General features: G+C 37.3%; 1 protein-coding gene across 1 annotated transcript in view; it reads right to left on the bottom strand.

Annotated features, from left to right (window-relative positions):
* LOC149088718 (polypeptide N-acetylgalactosaminyltransferase 13-like) overlaps nt 1-12388 on the bottom strand; it is a 134741-nt gene extending 122353 nt beyond the window's left edge. Inside the window, exon 1 of the mRNA XM_089249293.1 lies at nt 12022-12388. The gene's annotated coding sequence lies outside the window, so the exon portion shown is untranslated. The remainder of the gene's footprint in view (nt 1-12021) is intronic.
* Between the last annotated feature and the right edge of the window lie 3108 nt (nt 12389-15496).

Below are 15496 nucleotides of genomic sequence, written 5' to 3'. Positions count from 1 at the left end.
AACCCATCCCTTTATTGTAATTTGCCGATGACATGAACATATTCTCTCTAGTAGAAAACGCTAGGGGGCCTAAAAATTAAAAGCATGCCGGGAACTTTTCCAGTGATATCATGTGCCTTCTGGGGGCTTTCGTAGTTACAGGGTGGGCAAAAAGTGAGTAGAAACTTTAAAAATGCATAAAAACCGGAAAAATGACCGAAGTATAAAACGGTTTGCAGGGTTAGCATCTTAAGTTCTTTAGCAGGTTAAGTTCTTATAAACGTCTAATTTGTATATTTCCACCAAAGTCGCTCGTACCAGCGCCACCTATCGGCTGTTCTTAAAAAAAAATTCCCGTGACTTTACCGTTTTATATTTCCGTTATTTTTCCGGTTTTTTTTATCAATTTTTAAAGTTCCTATGGACTTTTTGCCCACCCTGTAAATAAATTAGGCTACAAACAATTCCAAACTGGGTTTTGAAAAATATAGTTCCAGATGATTTATCGTTATATTTGAGTATCGTTGTAGCGAGGTTTCACTATACAAAAGATACAAACGCTGAAAAAAAAAAAGGAAAACGAGGAAAAACTGAACATCGTAAAAAATTCTACAAGATGCCAGACTTTGCTTTTCTCGATCCATTGTTGTTAAACAATAAATTTTCAAAGACTGAAAATTCTAGACTAGTTTGAAAATTCTTTTTTTTTCCGCTACTCTTTTTTTTGAATGATTTAATGCCCATTTTAACATTGTTCAGCTGGAGCGCATTGAGACTGTACCACTCAATACCAATTATGCTTTTCAACCAATAGATCAAGGTGTGACATTAAAAATCTGAATCTTTTTGTCGTCATTTTAATAGTATGGAAAGTATCGGAAAGTTCAGATTGTGTAATATGTTAATTGAAAGTATATTTCGTTGATAGTATATGAATGCTAAGCAAAATTCATGAAACAGTTTCATAATGGATGAACACGAACTGCTTCCGTAAATCGGGCTTTGAACATGGTCAAGAAGTTCTGCATTGATGCTGAGATTCTAGAACAAAGGAATAACGTAACAGCTAAGATCAATTATGATTATAAATGATTAATATTTGGGGAAACGGTTTCGTTACTGACAAAATTTTAACAATTGTGGTAATTACTGTCCTACGTGAATGTTGATGATTAAGTTGCACTTTTTAGTCATTTCACAGATCCAGGATAGATTGATAGGATAATTCGAACAGTGGCTTTGGATTTCGAATTAACCAAGTTCAACCTCATTTCATAGGGGAAAGAGGTTATAATCAAGCTTTAGGCGTGTGAGTTTACTGTTGGGTACTGATAGTTGGATCTATATATTGCGTCCGAACGCCTGTGGGAATAAACTCAAACTAGCTGTTTTCTTTCCTCTCTCCTCATGATTGCGAAGCTTTGTTTACGAGAAGTTATTCTTTTTGCCTTCCTTTTATTTTTTCTATATAATTATATTTTTCCTCTATACATACAAGAGCAAAAGAGAGCAGGTTGGGTGAGGGTGAAAAGAGAAACCTACTTCGCATACCTACTCTATCCGCTCTCCCTTATTTGTTCTCAACCATTACTGTTTTCTTTTTATACGTTTTTTTTTCTTCCTTTTTTTCTACTTTTTTCCTTCAACTTCTTTTTTTTTCTAACGTGCGGTTAAGTTAGGACAAGGTAGAGTATTTATCACCCATTCATCAAGTAGAGATCATCCGAATTTCTTGCCACTTCCTTGCAAGCGAAGGGTGTGTGACTGATAAATTCAGAAAAATCGTTTAGTTTTCTTTTGAAAGAAAATTTAAAATCGTTGAAATAATTTACGCGTCTCTTATGGATATTTCGTCCCCTGAAGCATCATTGGTCAACAACATCCATCGTGAACGTGTTGCACGTGAACTCAACTATGCTCATACAACTCAATTGTGTGTGTGTGTGTGTGTGTGTATGTATGTGTGTGTGTGTGTCAATCAAGAGTTCTCTAACTAGTTAATTAAAGGCTACATTCGAGGATTAGAGAATTATGCTAAACTGATTTTGAGCATGTCTAATAGTAGCATTCTAGGTGCTCTCCTCGTGATGGGCACAAATAGTGTTCGTGGTTGTTGCAGTCAACACACCACTTCCCTCGCCTATCAATTCCCCTATAAACTCTTTCGGTTTATTTCATCACACAACGTGATCATGGTGATGGAGTAATCGCATCAGGAGAAGTATTGACACTTGTTCTCAAAACACGATTCCATCCCAGTTGATGCGCGGATCACTATAAGCCAGTATTTCTCAACCTTTTCCAGCCCTCTCTTTGAACCATATTTTCTTCTCGTGGGCCCCCCCCCCCTTCAAAGAACCTACACGATAAATCAACCTAAGTTCACGCCTAGAACGGGCTAGGGTTCAGTAAGCTTCCTTCTTGTGGATGGAAAAGGTTCAGTTATACATGGCCGTCTCAACATCATGGATCCTTGGGCCCCATACTTAGCTGGAATTAGCAGTTTACATGTTTACATTTGAAAATCAAAGTACCAGATCTCATCATGTACTCAAAGCTCTCAATGGACACTATGGATATGAAACCATGGGCATAAATCATCGTGAAGGAATCGTACCACCTTAAATTTTGACGGTTTGCATTCTTCTACCTAGTCACAGGCATATTCTTTGATCGAGTTTGTGTCCGTTGACTCGACAATCAGGATCGTAAGGTCAAGATTTGGTACTCGTTGAAACACACTACTCCACCATCTCTAACCATATCGCTATATTGCAATTTACTGCCATTAATGAGAATGCCAAAATGTTGGAAATGAAGGCGATGTCTATCGGTGGTCGCGTCAAGCTCGTTTGGGAAAGTATCTTATCTATATCCTCCCTCGGGTTTGAACCTGGGATAGCAACCTTCACGGTGGATAGACAAACATCTTACTACCATGCCTCTCAGACGCGTTGGAACACACTGAACAGAATCCGTTCAACAAAACTCTCTGGCACCACCAATATTTCATATCCAAAAAAAAAAAAATTAAATTTTAATTTAATATGTGAAAATATTTTTTGACTTAAATATTTCGTATTGATGTTACAGCCAAAGCTTGAAGTTGGTCAATTCGCGACGGGGCCAGCCCAATTGACCCGGCCAATGCCCGAAATTCGGGCTTTCACCGGCTCCTTTATATCGATCCCTATGTATGGACCACTCAGATTCCTTTGATCGTTAGGGTTGCCATACCTATCCATAATAATTATGGTTATCTATGACTAATTATAAATGACCATAATTATCACAAAAAATACTCCTAGGCGAAGATGACTCCAAATCATAGGGATCGATATATTGCCACCGCCAAAACCCCGAATTTCGGACATTGACCGGGTCAACTGGGCTGGCGCCGTCGCGAAATGACCAACTTCAGGCTTTGGCAGTAATATAGATGTATGAAGTAATTTATATGCATTTTGAATATTCATGCAGAAAAATATTTCAAAATGTTTTCCTGGAAAATGTCGAAAGTAACAACTTCCCTCTTATCAATAGATTTTATACAAATGGATATTGAATATGTATGTGGGGCCCCTTACGTCAAAACAAAATACTGGTTTTTTTTTCCCCCCATCTGGAAAGTACTCTTGTTTTCAGAATAACCCGCACGAGAAACTATGGCAGCCTGTTCGGTTTCGCTCCAATGTTTGAAAATGTTCTATCTAAATTCGAGATGAAAATATTCACTTTTCATATACTCAGTTCTGATAACCCACAGAGTCAAACGCTCGCATAAAAATGAAAATATTTCCCCCTTCGAAAATTCATGAAATCGTGCAGATAAAAAGATCCAAGAGGAATATCAAAGATGCCAACTGCGAATAACTAAAATTTGCGTGCGGTTGGGAGGAAATGAATAAAATTTTTTATGGAATTCTATGATCCCAAACATAAATATTGAAAGAGTGGGAAACTCGATTGTCAGGTTCCGCATGAATTTATTTATACTTTTTTCCTTTCACGGGAAAACTTATTTCGAAATTAATATCGCAGTGCAGAATTTCTATTAATAAAAACCCTCAACTGAATAACTTTTTTCACAGCTAAGAAAACATTGAATTTATTCTCGGAATTTTTTGCAAAAAAATGGAGGTAATGCAATTCGTATCCGATATACCGTACGAATAGATTTATACAGTATGTTGCTAAGATTAAGTCTAAAAAGAAATCGACAATCCGTAAAACAAGTTCTTAAAGAAGTATGGATAACACTGCTGTTCAATGCCGTTTACAATAAAAAGCTAACGTTTTTGATGAAAGCTATTGTTTGCCGGTGTTTTCTCTCAAAAATACTGTTTGCCGGTGTTTTTTCTCAAAAATACTGTTTGCCGGTGTTTTTTTTCTCAAAAATACTGTTTGTTGGCACTGCTACAGAAAGTTACTGTTTGCCGGAGATTCTTCAGAAAGCTGCTCTTTTCCGGTGCTTCTTTACAAAGCTACTATTTGCCGGTGGTTTTTCAGAATGTTACCGTTTTCTGGTACTTCTCCACTAAGCTGCTCTTTAACAGCACTTCTCCAGAAAGCTGCTCTTTAACGGCACTTCTCCAGAAAGCTGCTCTTTAACGGCACTTCTCCAGAAAGCTGGTTTTTGCCGGCACTTCTCCAGAAAGCTGGTTTTTGCCGGCACTTCTCCAGAAAGCTGGTTTTTGCCGGCACTTCTCCAGAAAGCTGGTTTTTGCCGGCACTTCTCCAGAAAGCTGGTTTTTGCCGGCACTTCTCCAGAAAGCTGGTTTTTGCCGGCACTTCTCCAGAAAGCTGGTTTTTGCCGGCACTTCTCCAGAAAGCTGGTTTTTGCCGACACATCTTAAGAAAGTTTTCTGCTGAAGCGCCGGAAAACAGTAACTTCTCAAAAAGTTGATCTTTTCCGGCACTTGTTCAAAAAAGGTGCCATTTGCCGGTACATCTTTAGAAAGTTATTGTTTGCTGGCGCTTCTTCAGGAAGCTGCTCTTTTCTGGCGGTTACTCAGCCAAAACAGAAATGCAGTTTTCGCCAGAATCCTCAATTTTTTGCGTTTTCGCCCGAGTGTGGTTATGCTGTGTTAAGCATTGCTGACGTCATTGCTGTCAATGAATCTTGAAAATTCCTCATGTAAATTCAAGGGGGAAAACAATACAAATTAATGAAAAAGCCGGGGATCCTTCTCTTAAAAAAAAAACCAATTCCTTCAGAAAATGCTTGGATTGAAAACTTTGCATTTCATGTGAAATTGTATTTCCCGATATCCAAGTTCTGGCTTTTGTAAATATACGAACAAAACAAAATCCATCGTTTGGATGAGTAACAAGGTTTATTTAAATGCGCCAAATTCACAGAAAGCTAAAAATATTCAAGACAACAGACGCCGTTCGCATAAGAAAAAAAAACCAAATTGTTACGAGAAACGAGCGTCGGGTGGGAGGGATTACATCTCGTAGGAAAATATGCCATTGTCTCAGACAAAACAAGAGAAGAAAACCTGATAGAATGGCATCGTGGATGAATGACACTACTCAAGAAAAAAAAAACCTCATCGACACGGTGTTCCTCAAGAACCGGTTTCGAAATCGTTCTTGCGTGTATCCCTCCCATGATTCCTTTTACCACTGCGATGCCCAACATGAATGAAAAATCGAACCGTGCTGTTCACATTCACTAAATACACTATTAAATCATACCAAAGGCGTGAAAATGGGGAAAAAAATGCTTCTGTGTTGAGTTTTTTTCTTCAACATCCATATCTTACTTTTCCACCCTATTTGTCCTTTCCACATAAATCATTTCTTATGGAAAACGAGTCTTGACGGAGGTCAAGGACATGATGTGAAAGAGTTAACGAATCCGCCTCGTGGGGGGGTTACTGAGTACACATGACCGGCTCGTACTAAACTCTTAAAACCCTCTCGATTAGATGTTTTCAGTTTTATATATTTTTTTCTCCTGATGGTTATTTAGGTTTCTAAGAATTTGATCGGTTTTTTTAGGAACCGGTTATTCCATTCCAATGTGAATCGTGACTTTCACCATCGTGTAATTTAGCTTTCCTTCCCTTTCTAATTTTCGTCGGGTAATGTCCGGATAATGATGTCTCTCTCCATAATTGCCAGACGCAAGACATTTGGGTCTGGATTCGATTAATATTCTCCATGGAGTATGAAATTACAATTTAGTCTCCAGCGGTGTTTATTGTTTAGTCTCGAATCGTATCATTGCCGACCTTGCATTTCCCCCAGTTGCGAACTCAATTCGATGTCTCAGATATCACAACATTATCGTTTCGGATGATTAGACTAGTCAAGACACTCCTGGAGTTGTTTATTCAACACCATAATAGGATAGAAAAGCGTGAACTCGGAGGATTAAATATTGGAAATTTGATAGCTGTGACTCAAGCTCAGTTTCTTTTTGTAATATCAAAAAGTTCCGAGACTAGTTTAGTTGAAAGGAAACTAATAACATGTGAATGCGTCCACATTTCTTGAGAATCTGATGTCGCCAATACTCAGTACGTGGATTAGCGTCACTGTCTCATCAATCTATACATATAAAATAGCATGTCCTGACTGATTCATCACCGAGTCGAAACGGCTGAAGCTATAAATACGATATTTGGTGAGTAATTTGATTCCATGACATAAAGACTCACTAATAATGGGTTTTCCAAAATTCGACCCCCAAGGGGGGTCATAAGGGGAGTTCAAAGGTTATGTAGAGAAATCATGCCGAGCCGAAACCGCTGAAATTATAAATATGAAAATTATATTTTATAATATAGAGATTCGCCAGGACGGGATATTCCTGGAATTGCGACTCCGAAGGGATCACGAGGGATTCAAATGTCATTAGAATCATCGCCACGCCATTTTCAGATTACCAAATCCACGCAAGTAAAGCCGTGGGTAAAAGCTAGGATATATTTAATACGAGTGTTTGTGATCAAACGTGTTTTCACGTCTGCGATTCTTATACGACTACTCCAGAACAGAAAAATCATAGTGAAGTCTGTTAAGTGCTTTTTCAGTGAATAACTGCGTTACTCAGGAAAAGTCAAGAATTATTACCGATGTGATGAAATTTGATCTGTCGGTATGACTCAAGACCATGAAACGGTTTCCCCCAATTTTCAGGCAGAAATTTTGTTTGCTTTCTATTCAAATTTTATATTCATATTGCAATCATTGAAATTTTTTGATATTTTTTTTGCATTTCCTTTTGCTTGCTAAGTGACGCAAGACATGGTGTGCGGATGACCCATGAACGAAACAGTGTACGCATTCACGTGATGCCATTTGTTGGCTCATAGTTTCACTAGTTAGTTGTGGAACTCTTCAATATAACTTCGAGAGAGAGAAACAATATAACTTGATACGATTTCATTACAACAGATTCAGAAAACTGGCTTAATGAAAAGATAAAAGATATCGGTGTTACAGAAGAAAATTCATCTTTGCCCTCACGGGGACTTGAACCAGCACCTCCTAGAGATAGAAGGACTCTGCAGTGTTTGTCATAAACGTCATTCAGACTACCTAGCAAGTTTGCCACACATAGAAAACCCAGCATCCTATTTCGTTTCTTCTTATTTTGGCGTAGAATCTTCCTGATTGGCTCACAAATACCGCATAGTGATTGAATGTGGGGAATAGAAATCGCCAATTCTAAGCCCGGTCATTTATTTTCCTCACAACGATGATACTGGCACGAGCAGGGAATTTTTTTCCCTGAATATTCTGAGGGGAAATGGACTACTTACTGATGTCACAAGTAGCGTGCGGAGGTCTCCTATCTCTAGGAGGTGCTGCTCGAACCCGGTCTCTCGTTTTCCGGACGAGTGCTCTACCAACTAAGCTATGAAGACAAAATGGATATATATATATATATATATATATATAGATAGATAGAACTACATATACTTCTCCATCCGGTGGCACTGATGTCATTAACTAGCTATTAGCAGAATGTTGTCGCCGTCCATTGCACGGAGTCATTCAGAATATACATATCCCCCAAGGGGGAGAATTCTATTTGTCCTCATCGTTTAGTTGGTAGAGCACTCGTCCGGCAAACGAGAGACCGGGGTTCGAGTCCCCGTGAGGGCATAGATGAATTCCCCTTCCCTTTAAACACCGATATCTCTTCATTGAGCCAGTTTTCCGAATTTGTTGTATTAACAGGGGAGAGTGACGTCTTTCGACACATACGATTTCATTATTCATTGAATTGGTTTGCGCACAACTTCTGGAATAAATACGTTGAGAGAAGTCAATTATTGGAAATAAACGGAATAGAAAAAAATCACATTTATTAATATGAAACATAAAATTCCAGAATTGAGTGTTAGTAGAAATTGCAAACATATCTTTTCAATAGCAGAGCGGAAATCTATGTTGCACTGAATTGTTGGAAGAAAGACAAAGTTCATCCTTGACCTAGGCCATTACCATAGGGTCTCCAACATTCTTTAGATAGCAGGATACTCGACTGAAATTTTCAGCTGCGTCCGAATTTTTTTCCCCCGATAAATTTACATTGCAAATAACAAAGAAAAAATGTAGGTGCTCTAACAATTTTTTAGTTGCCAAAAAAGTTTCATCTTAGAAAAATAAGCCTAAAATAATGTTAGAATTGACATTATTTTTGACTGTTGCAGGGTGTAACCTCTTTCATACTGGCAAATATGCTGAAATAAATTCCTAACATTTTGTGCTGCTCTGAACCCGTGAATTGGTAACTATACAAAGACAATTTTACAGGTGCATATGACAATTTCTATGTCGCCATGTTAATCTGGCGCTTCTTACCTAGTGAAAAATATGAAAAAAATATATAAAAGATTGTATTGAGGGAATTATATAAGAATCACATGAAAATCAAAGTTATTTTATAAGTAATATATTAAAAATGAGTTCTCTCAACGATAGTGTTTTGAAACATAAATTTTTGAAATATATATATTCCAGTGTAATTCCCACATATATCTAAAATTCTTATCGAGTTTTACTGTTAATAAAAAAAATTCAAATAAAATTAATATTTAAAATATTCGAGGAAATTTGTAAAATATATCCGAGGCTTTTTACGTTTGATTTCCAAAATCACGAGCACCACCATCATGGTAAATGCCAAAGATAGCTACGAATCATGTATTAGCATGATTGACAGCATTCAGAGTATTCTGTCTGTGGTGGGGGAGCACCAAGATTTGAGAATGTTATTTTTATTGTAAATTAAGTTTCGTGAAACGGGGAATAAGATGTAAAATTTGGAACAAAACATCGAAGAAATGAAGAAACAGAAAATTAAAAATTCTCAGACGAGAAAATAATTTATTAATATTTAGAGTGATGTGCGATGAATGAAAATGAGAGAGAATTTAGGAAAAAGTGGAATAAGTTCGATGAGAAACAAAATTGATGAATTCAAAATATAAGTTCAATGGGGAAAAAAAATGTTAGTTGTGTTTTTCAATGAAAATTTTATTTCAAAATGAGTTCAGTGAGGAAAAAAATGAATTGAATTCAGAACGATTTCAATGAGAAAAAAAATTGATCAATTGAGGATAAGTTCGTCGGTGAGGAAAAAAATTAATAAACATTGAAAAAAAAAATAAGTTCTTCAACGAAAAGAATTGGGAACGAGTTCAATATGAATAAAAATTTAAATGCAGGACGAGTTTTTAATAGAAAAAATCTAATTCAGAATAAATTTATGAATGAAAACAGAATCGGATTCAAAAAGAGTTAAATGAAAAAAAAAACCCGATGAATTTAGAATAGATTCTTGAATGGAAAAATTTGAATTCGCAATAAGCTCTCCTATGAAAAAAATATTGAACTCGGTCTCATTGAGAAAAACAAAAGTGATGAATTTTGAGTAAGCTCTTGAACGAAAAAAAAGTTGAATTCAGAATGAATTCAAATGAAAAAAACTTGAATTAAATATACAGGGTGAATAGCAAACAGGGGGTGGGGGGTATGGCATTTTACTGGCGAACCGTAGATCCTGTAGGTATACTTCCAATTAGAAAAAGTTTCTAAATAATGTGCTGTACTCAGGTATGTCATTCATGTTGCAAGGGGGTGGTATATAGTTATTTGAAATGAAAAAATTAACATTTTGTACATTCCCCGGTGAGCCCCAAAACCAAATTAGAAAGTTTTTGCACTGCCTCTTCTGATGCAAAAAAAAAAAAAAAAAATCATATTTCTAAGTGCAATATTCACCGAGATGTTCGAATTAGAGAAGCGAAGGAAAGTTGGAGGGGGGGGGGGGGGAGGAATAGATCTCCGTTTTTTGAATTCGAATACCCCAGTGAATATTGCACTTAGAAACATTAAATTTTTTTTGTTGGCATTGAGACACAGGGCAACAATTTTCTAATTGGGTTTTTTGGCACACGGGGACTGTATAAAAAGTAAAGTCTATTTTAATAACTATACAAGCCCTTCAAACGTGAATGACATTCCTGAGCACTACACGTTATTTAGAAACTTGTTCTAATTGGAAGAATGCCTCTAGGAACAACGGTTGACCACTAAAATGCCATACCCTCTCAGTGAGAGGGAAAAAAATTATGAATCAAATATTAGTTATTCAATGAAAAATTTGAATTCAGAATGAGTTCAGTTCTTGAACGAAAAAAAAAATAATTCTGAACGAGTTCAATCGAAATAAATAGATATAACAATAAGTTCTTAAATGGTTTTGAGGACTGTTGGTCCACCAGTATCTTTACTAAAATTAATTAACACCTGCAATTAATCCTGAACTTATGCACACGTTAACACACACAAAAATAATTTTATCACTTACCCCCTTCAAAGACAATCTCTGAACAACTCGAAGAATAAAAACACGGCGATATTCCAAAAATTTGCACAAAATGTGTTTTTTTTTTGTGTGCGCGCGCAAAAAAAATAAATATAATTACTTGAAATAATAATTTTCTGACAGAAAATCACTTAAAGTTATTTTGAGAGGCATCACAGAGAGACGAGCAGCAGACAAGCACGCGACCGCCACTGACAGCAGCTCGCGGTGGGAAATTTAGAATGAGTTCAACGAGAAATATTGAATTTAGAACGAGTTCTTGGACGAAAAATATTAAATTCAGAATGAGTTTAATCCTGGACGAAGTCATTGAAGAAAATTGAATTCTGAATAAGTTCTTGAATGAAAAAAAATTGATGAACTCAAAAGAATTCCAACGAAAAAAGGGGATGAATTCAAATCAAGTTGAATTAAATTCAACGGGAAAAAAACTGAATTCAGAATAAGCCGAATGAAATATTGAATTCTGAGTAAGCCGGATGAAATATTGAATTCTGAGTAAGCCGAAGGAAATACTGAATTCAGTATAAGTTCAACAAATAAAATTGAATTCAAAATAAGTCGAATGAAAAACATTGTATTCAGAATAAGTTCAATGAGAAAAGTTGAACTTAAATCAAGTTGAATTAAGTTCAACGAAAAAAAAAAACTGAATTCAGAATAAGCCGAATAAAAAAAATTGAATTCAGAATAAGTCGAAGGAAAAACATTGTATTCAGAATAAGTCGAAGGAAAAACATTGTATTCAGAATAAGTTCAACAAATAAAATTGAATTCAGAATAAGCCGAACTAAAAAAATTGAATTCAGAATAAGTCGAATGAAAAACATTGTATTCAGAATAAGTTCAACAAATGAATTCATAATAAGTGATTCCAATGAATATAGAATAAGTTCTTCAGGATTGAGGGGACGCTGTTGGTCATCCTATGTCTCCTCAATCAAACAATGTATAAGGCTAGGATTACACTATAAAAGTTTGATAAAATCCCTTTTTATAAAATTTGAAAAATCCAACCAATAAAGCTCATAGGTTACATTCGAGCAAATGCAACCGATAAACTTATTGGCCAAATTTTTTCATGTTTTATAAAATGAATTTTATAAAACTTTTATAGTGTAATCCCGGCCTAACTAATATATCGACAAGTAATACACACAAAAAAAAATAATAATTCTTCAACTTACCCCTTTCAAAGACACAATCCCTGAGCAATTCGAAGAATAAAAAACACGACGAGATATTCCAAAAATTTGCGCACAATGTCTCTCGTTTTTTTGTGGAAAAATAATAAATACAATTATTTTAAATAATAATCATTTTTGGGCAAAACATTATATAAAGTTATTCTGCGAGAGGCATCACAGAGAGAGACGAGAAGCAGACGACAAGCACGCGACCGCCACTGACAGCGGCTCGTGCACGAAAGAAGCAGCCGACAAGCGGCAGAAATGCCTTTTTGTGTGTATGTGAAGAGAGAGAGAGAGAGAGAGAGCAGACGAGAATCTCTACACACCAACAACAACTTGCTCCTCCATCCCCCAGCACTGAACTGATATGAGACAGAAAGAGAGAGAAGAAGGGTTTGGGTGAGTAGGGCTGGCGAAACCGGTACCCTCTACACACGGCTGCTAATGGGAGGGCGCTACTACGCCCCAGTCGATTCCTCGTTCCATGGCGTAAAGGCGAGCCAGTGGCGTACGTACGTACGTATTTTACTCCATTGTATTATTTATTTATTTACTTACAATTTTTTTCCTCCCCTCCCTTCCTCGTGCTCTTTTTCACTTTCTAGGAGAGAGCAGCGGTTCCTCCTCTTCTTTTTAGATTTTCCGCTTCGAGGAATACCGAAAAAGCATAATATGATTCTTGCATTTATATTAACTTAATTATTATCCATTGTGATCACTGGGTGAATGATGGGAAATATATATCCATTAATCACATTTAAAATCAGTGAGGAAAAAGAAATGTTCACTGATATTTGATCAATGTGTGGTATTTTCTGTGTTAATAATTTTCTTGGTTACATTGTTGAATAAATAATAGATATATGGGATCAATCGATATAAATGAAGGCAATGGTTTCATTATATGGTTTTCTGTGTGGGAATAAGTCCGAGAAAATATACAGGGTGTCCCGTAATTTAAAAATTGAAAAAAAATCATAAAAATTGAAGGAATTGGTGCATTTTTGAATCCGGTTGGCGAAATAATTATTCTGGATTTTGTTTTGGTGGAGGAAAACGATGGTTCAAGTTTTTGTCGATAGTGAGCGCTGCTCGAAAGCCGATTGAATTTGATTGAACCTTTCTTCAATATATATTCTGTGTCCGAAACGTTCGCGATGCTCAAGCCGGCGATTTGATTCGCGGCTGAGATTCAACTTCACTTCCTCAATAGTGCTTTATTGACCTTTCTACATGACAATGAAAACATTATACAAATGCAAACACAAAAGCTCCGACAGGCTAATTGCCCAACGAAGTGGCTGAAAAAAGAAGTCCATAACAAATATGGATGTAAATAGCACGCGATGTAAGCGCCAGTCACAGGAAAATTCAGAAATGAGCTGTTAATCGTACACCCTGCATTTTACAGGATTCTGATATGCATATTCACAGTGATTTTTTTTTACTTTCCTGCAGCGCTTTCTACCAACGAAGATTTGAACTACATTTTTTTTCTGTACCAAAAAGTCCCCCTTCTTGGGAATAACTATTTCGGTAATTTAATTAAAAAATTTCTTGAAAAAAATCATTTTTTATGAATTTTTTTAAAATTAGTTACGAATTTATGGGACACGCTGTACAGTATATTGCAGTGCCGCTGGTCAGTGGTCGAGTGATCATGGTGATGGATTCGCGTCGCGATTATCCGAGTTCAAAACCCACCGTCTCCACAGTGGTGATCGGCTGAGGGTTTTCTCTGGTTCAGTTTTCATGTGAACCAATCACCCCGTTATAAAGTCTCGCCACAGAGAGCAGCAAGACTATCTACAACGGTACAATTATTCAATCATTGCACTGCACGCATAGTTAGAAAAATTGATGGCAGCACTAGACATAACAAGCATTACACAGAAACAAACGTTACGTTAGGTTTTTAACACATACCCGAATATTTTAGCATGTACCAATTCGTTAGAAATTCCGTAGAGGAATGTGTACGAGGTGCTTATACAGTTAAGTTGTAGTGGTAACACATTGCAGCCGATCTGAGTTATAACAACCCTCCCCCCCCCCCGTTCCGTCGGAAACGACGTTGTATCGGAAGGAAAACGAAAAGTATAGTCGCGTTATTTGAAAGCACGGGACTTATCACATCGGTCGTTGTAACAGAACGGCCGCTACAATGAATGGACGTTATAGCAAGCGTTGACTGTATGAAGACGTGAATGTTTTGTTGCTCTGAAGTTCAATCAATGCCGGGTTCACACTGGACCGATGCGATCCCCGACGCCCACAAGGCCGGGTTTACATTGAACCAATATGATCGCAACATGGACAAGGAGCGGTTAAAACATGAATTTCAGGTTTTTTGAGGCCGAGTTCACATTGGATCGATGCGACGAGCGATACGACTTGGACACGGATCACTTAAAAGCTTTTGAATGTTTTTTAATACTTTGATAGGCAAGACCGTATATATCCGGTCAAGAACAAGTTTTCAATTTCATCACTGACAATCCCAGATATTTTATGTATCTGATTTCTCAATGAAGCACATTTTCTCACCCCCTTTATTTTGCATCTGTTGAAAATCGGAAGAAACCTACTTCATAGAAAAAAGGCATTTTAAGGAGGGGGGTTAGTGATTTCTGCTGGGCCGGTTACGACAAGCGATACGATCAGCGACGCGTAAGGCCGGGTTCACACTGGACCCGAAACCGACCATGACCCCTCTCTCTCTGTTCCCATAGGGGATATAAGCTGGTCACCCAGAGGGTTTGGGCCATGGTGGAAGAGCGATGCGATGTCCGGAGCACTAAGCGCCGAAAGATCCCCAGCGGGCAGAGAAGACACAAAGTTGAGGTTACATGGGCAGGTGAATACGCACGTGGCCAGCAGGGCTCGAAGGAGGCCCACGAATAACTATCGACACATAATAATACATACAAGAGAGACGATATTGTTTTTTTATTGACAGTAACGGAAATCAAGCAACTTCATTGTCTGTCAGAAGCTGCACACAAAGACATGGTGTGAGATAAACTTTAAATTATCTCAAGTCAGAGGATCGTACGAGGTCCGACGAGGGGTTGTTATCAGCTTGTGAGGGAACTGAAACATTCATACTTTGGCACTTTCGTGACAGTGATTTTGTCTTCGTTTGTTATGACGTATCTAATAAGGCGCTTGATTATTTTCATCCTGGAGTGTTTCCGCGAATGTTTGTTCACATTGGACAGTTACGATAAGTGATACTACTTGTAAACAGATCGACATCGACCGGCTAAAAACCTGAATTATAGGTTTTTTTTAATACCGAGTTCACACTAGACCGATACGGAAAACAGTACGATCCGTGACACGTAAGGCCGGGTTCACGTTGGACCGATACGATAAGCGCTACGACTGCAACTTTGACACGGATCTTTAAAAACCCGAATTTTTTTGAGGCGGGTTCACACTAGACTGACACGACAAGCGATACTACTTG

Source organism: Pholcus phalangioides, unplaced genomic scaffold (assembly GCF_987345545.1).
Source record: "Pholcus phalangioides strain wild (caught in Gottingen) unplaced genomic scaffold, Ppha-v1.0 ptg000003l_1, whole genome shotgun sequence".
NCBI classification, from domain to species: domain Eukaryota; kingdom Metazoa; phylum Arthropoda; class Arachnida; order Araneae; family Pholcidae; genus Pholcus; species Pholcus phalangioides.
The sequence above is the reverse complement of the archived record's forward strand: the minus strand, read 5'-3'. Positions and strand labels throughout refer to the sequence as shown.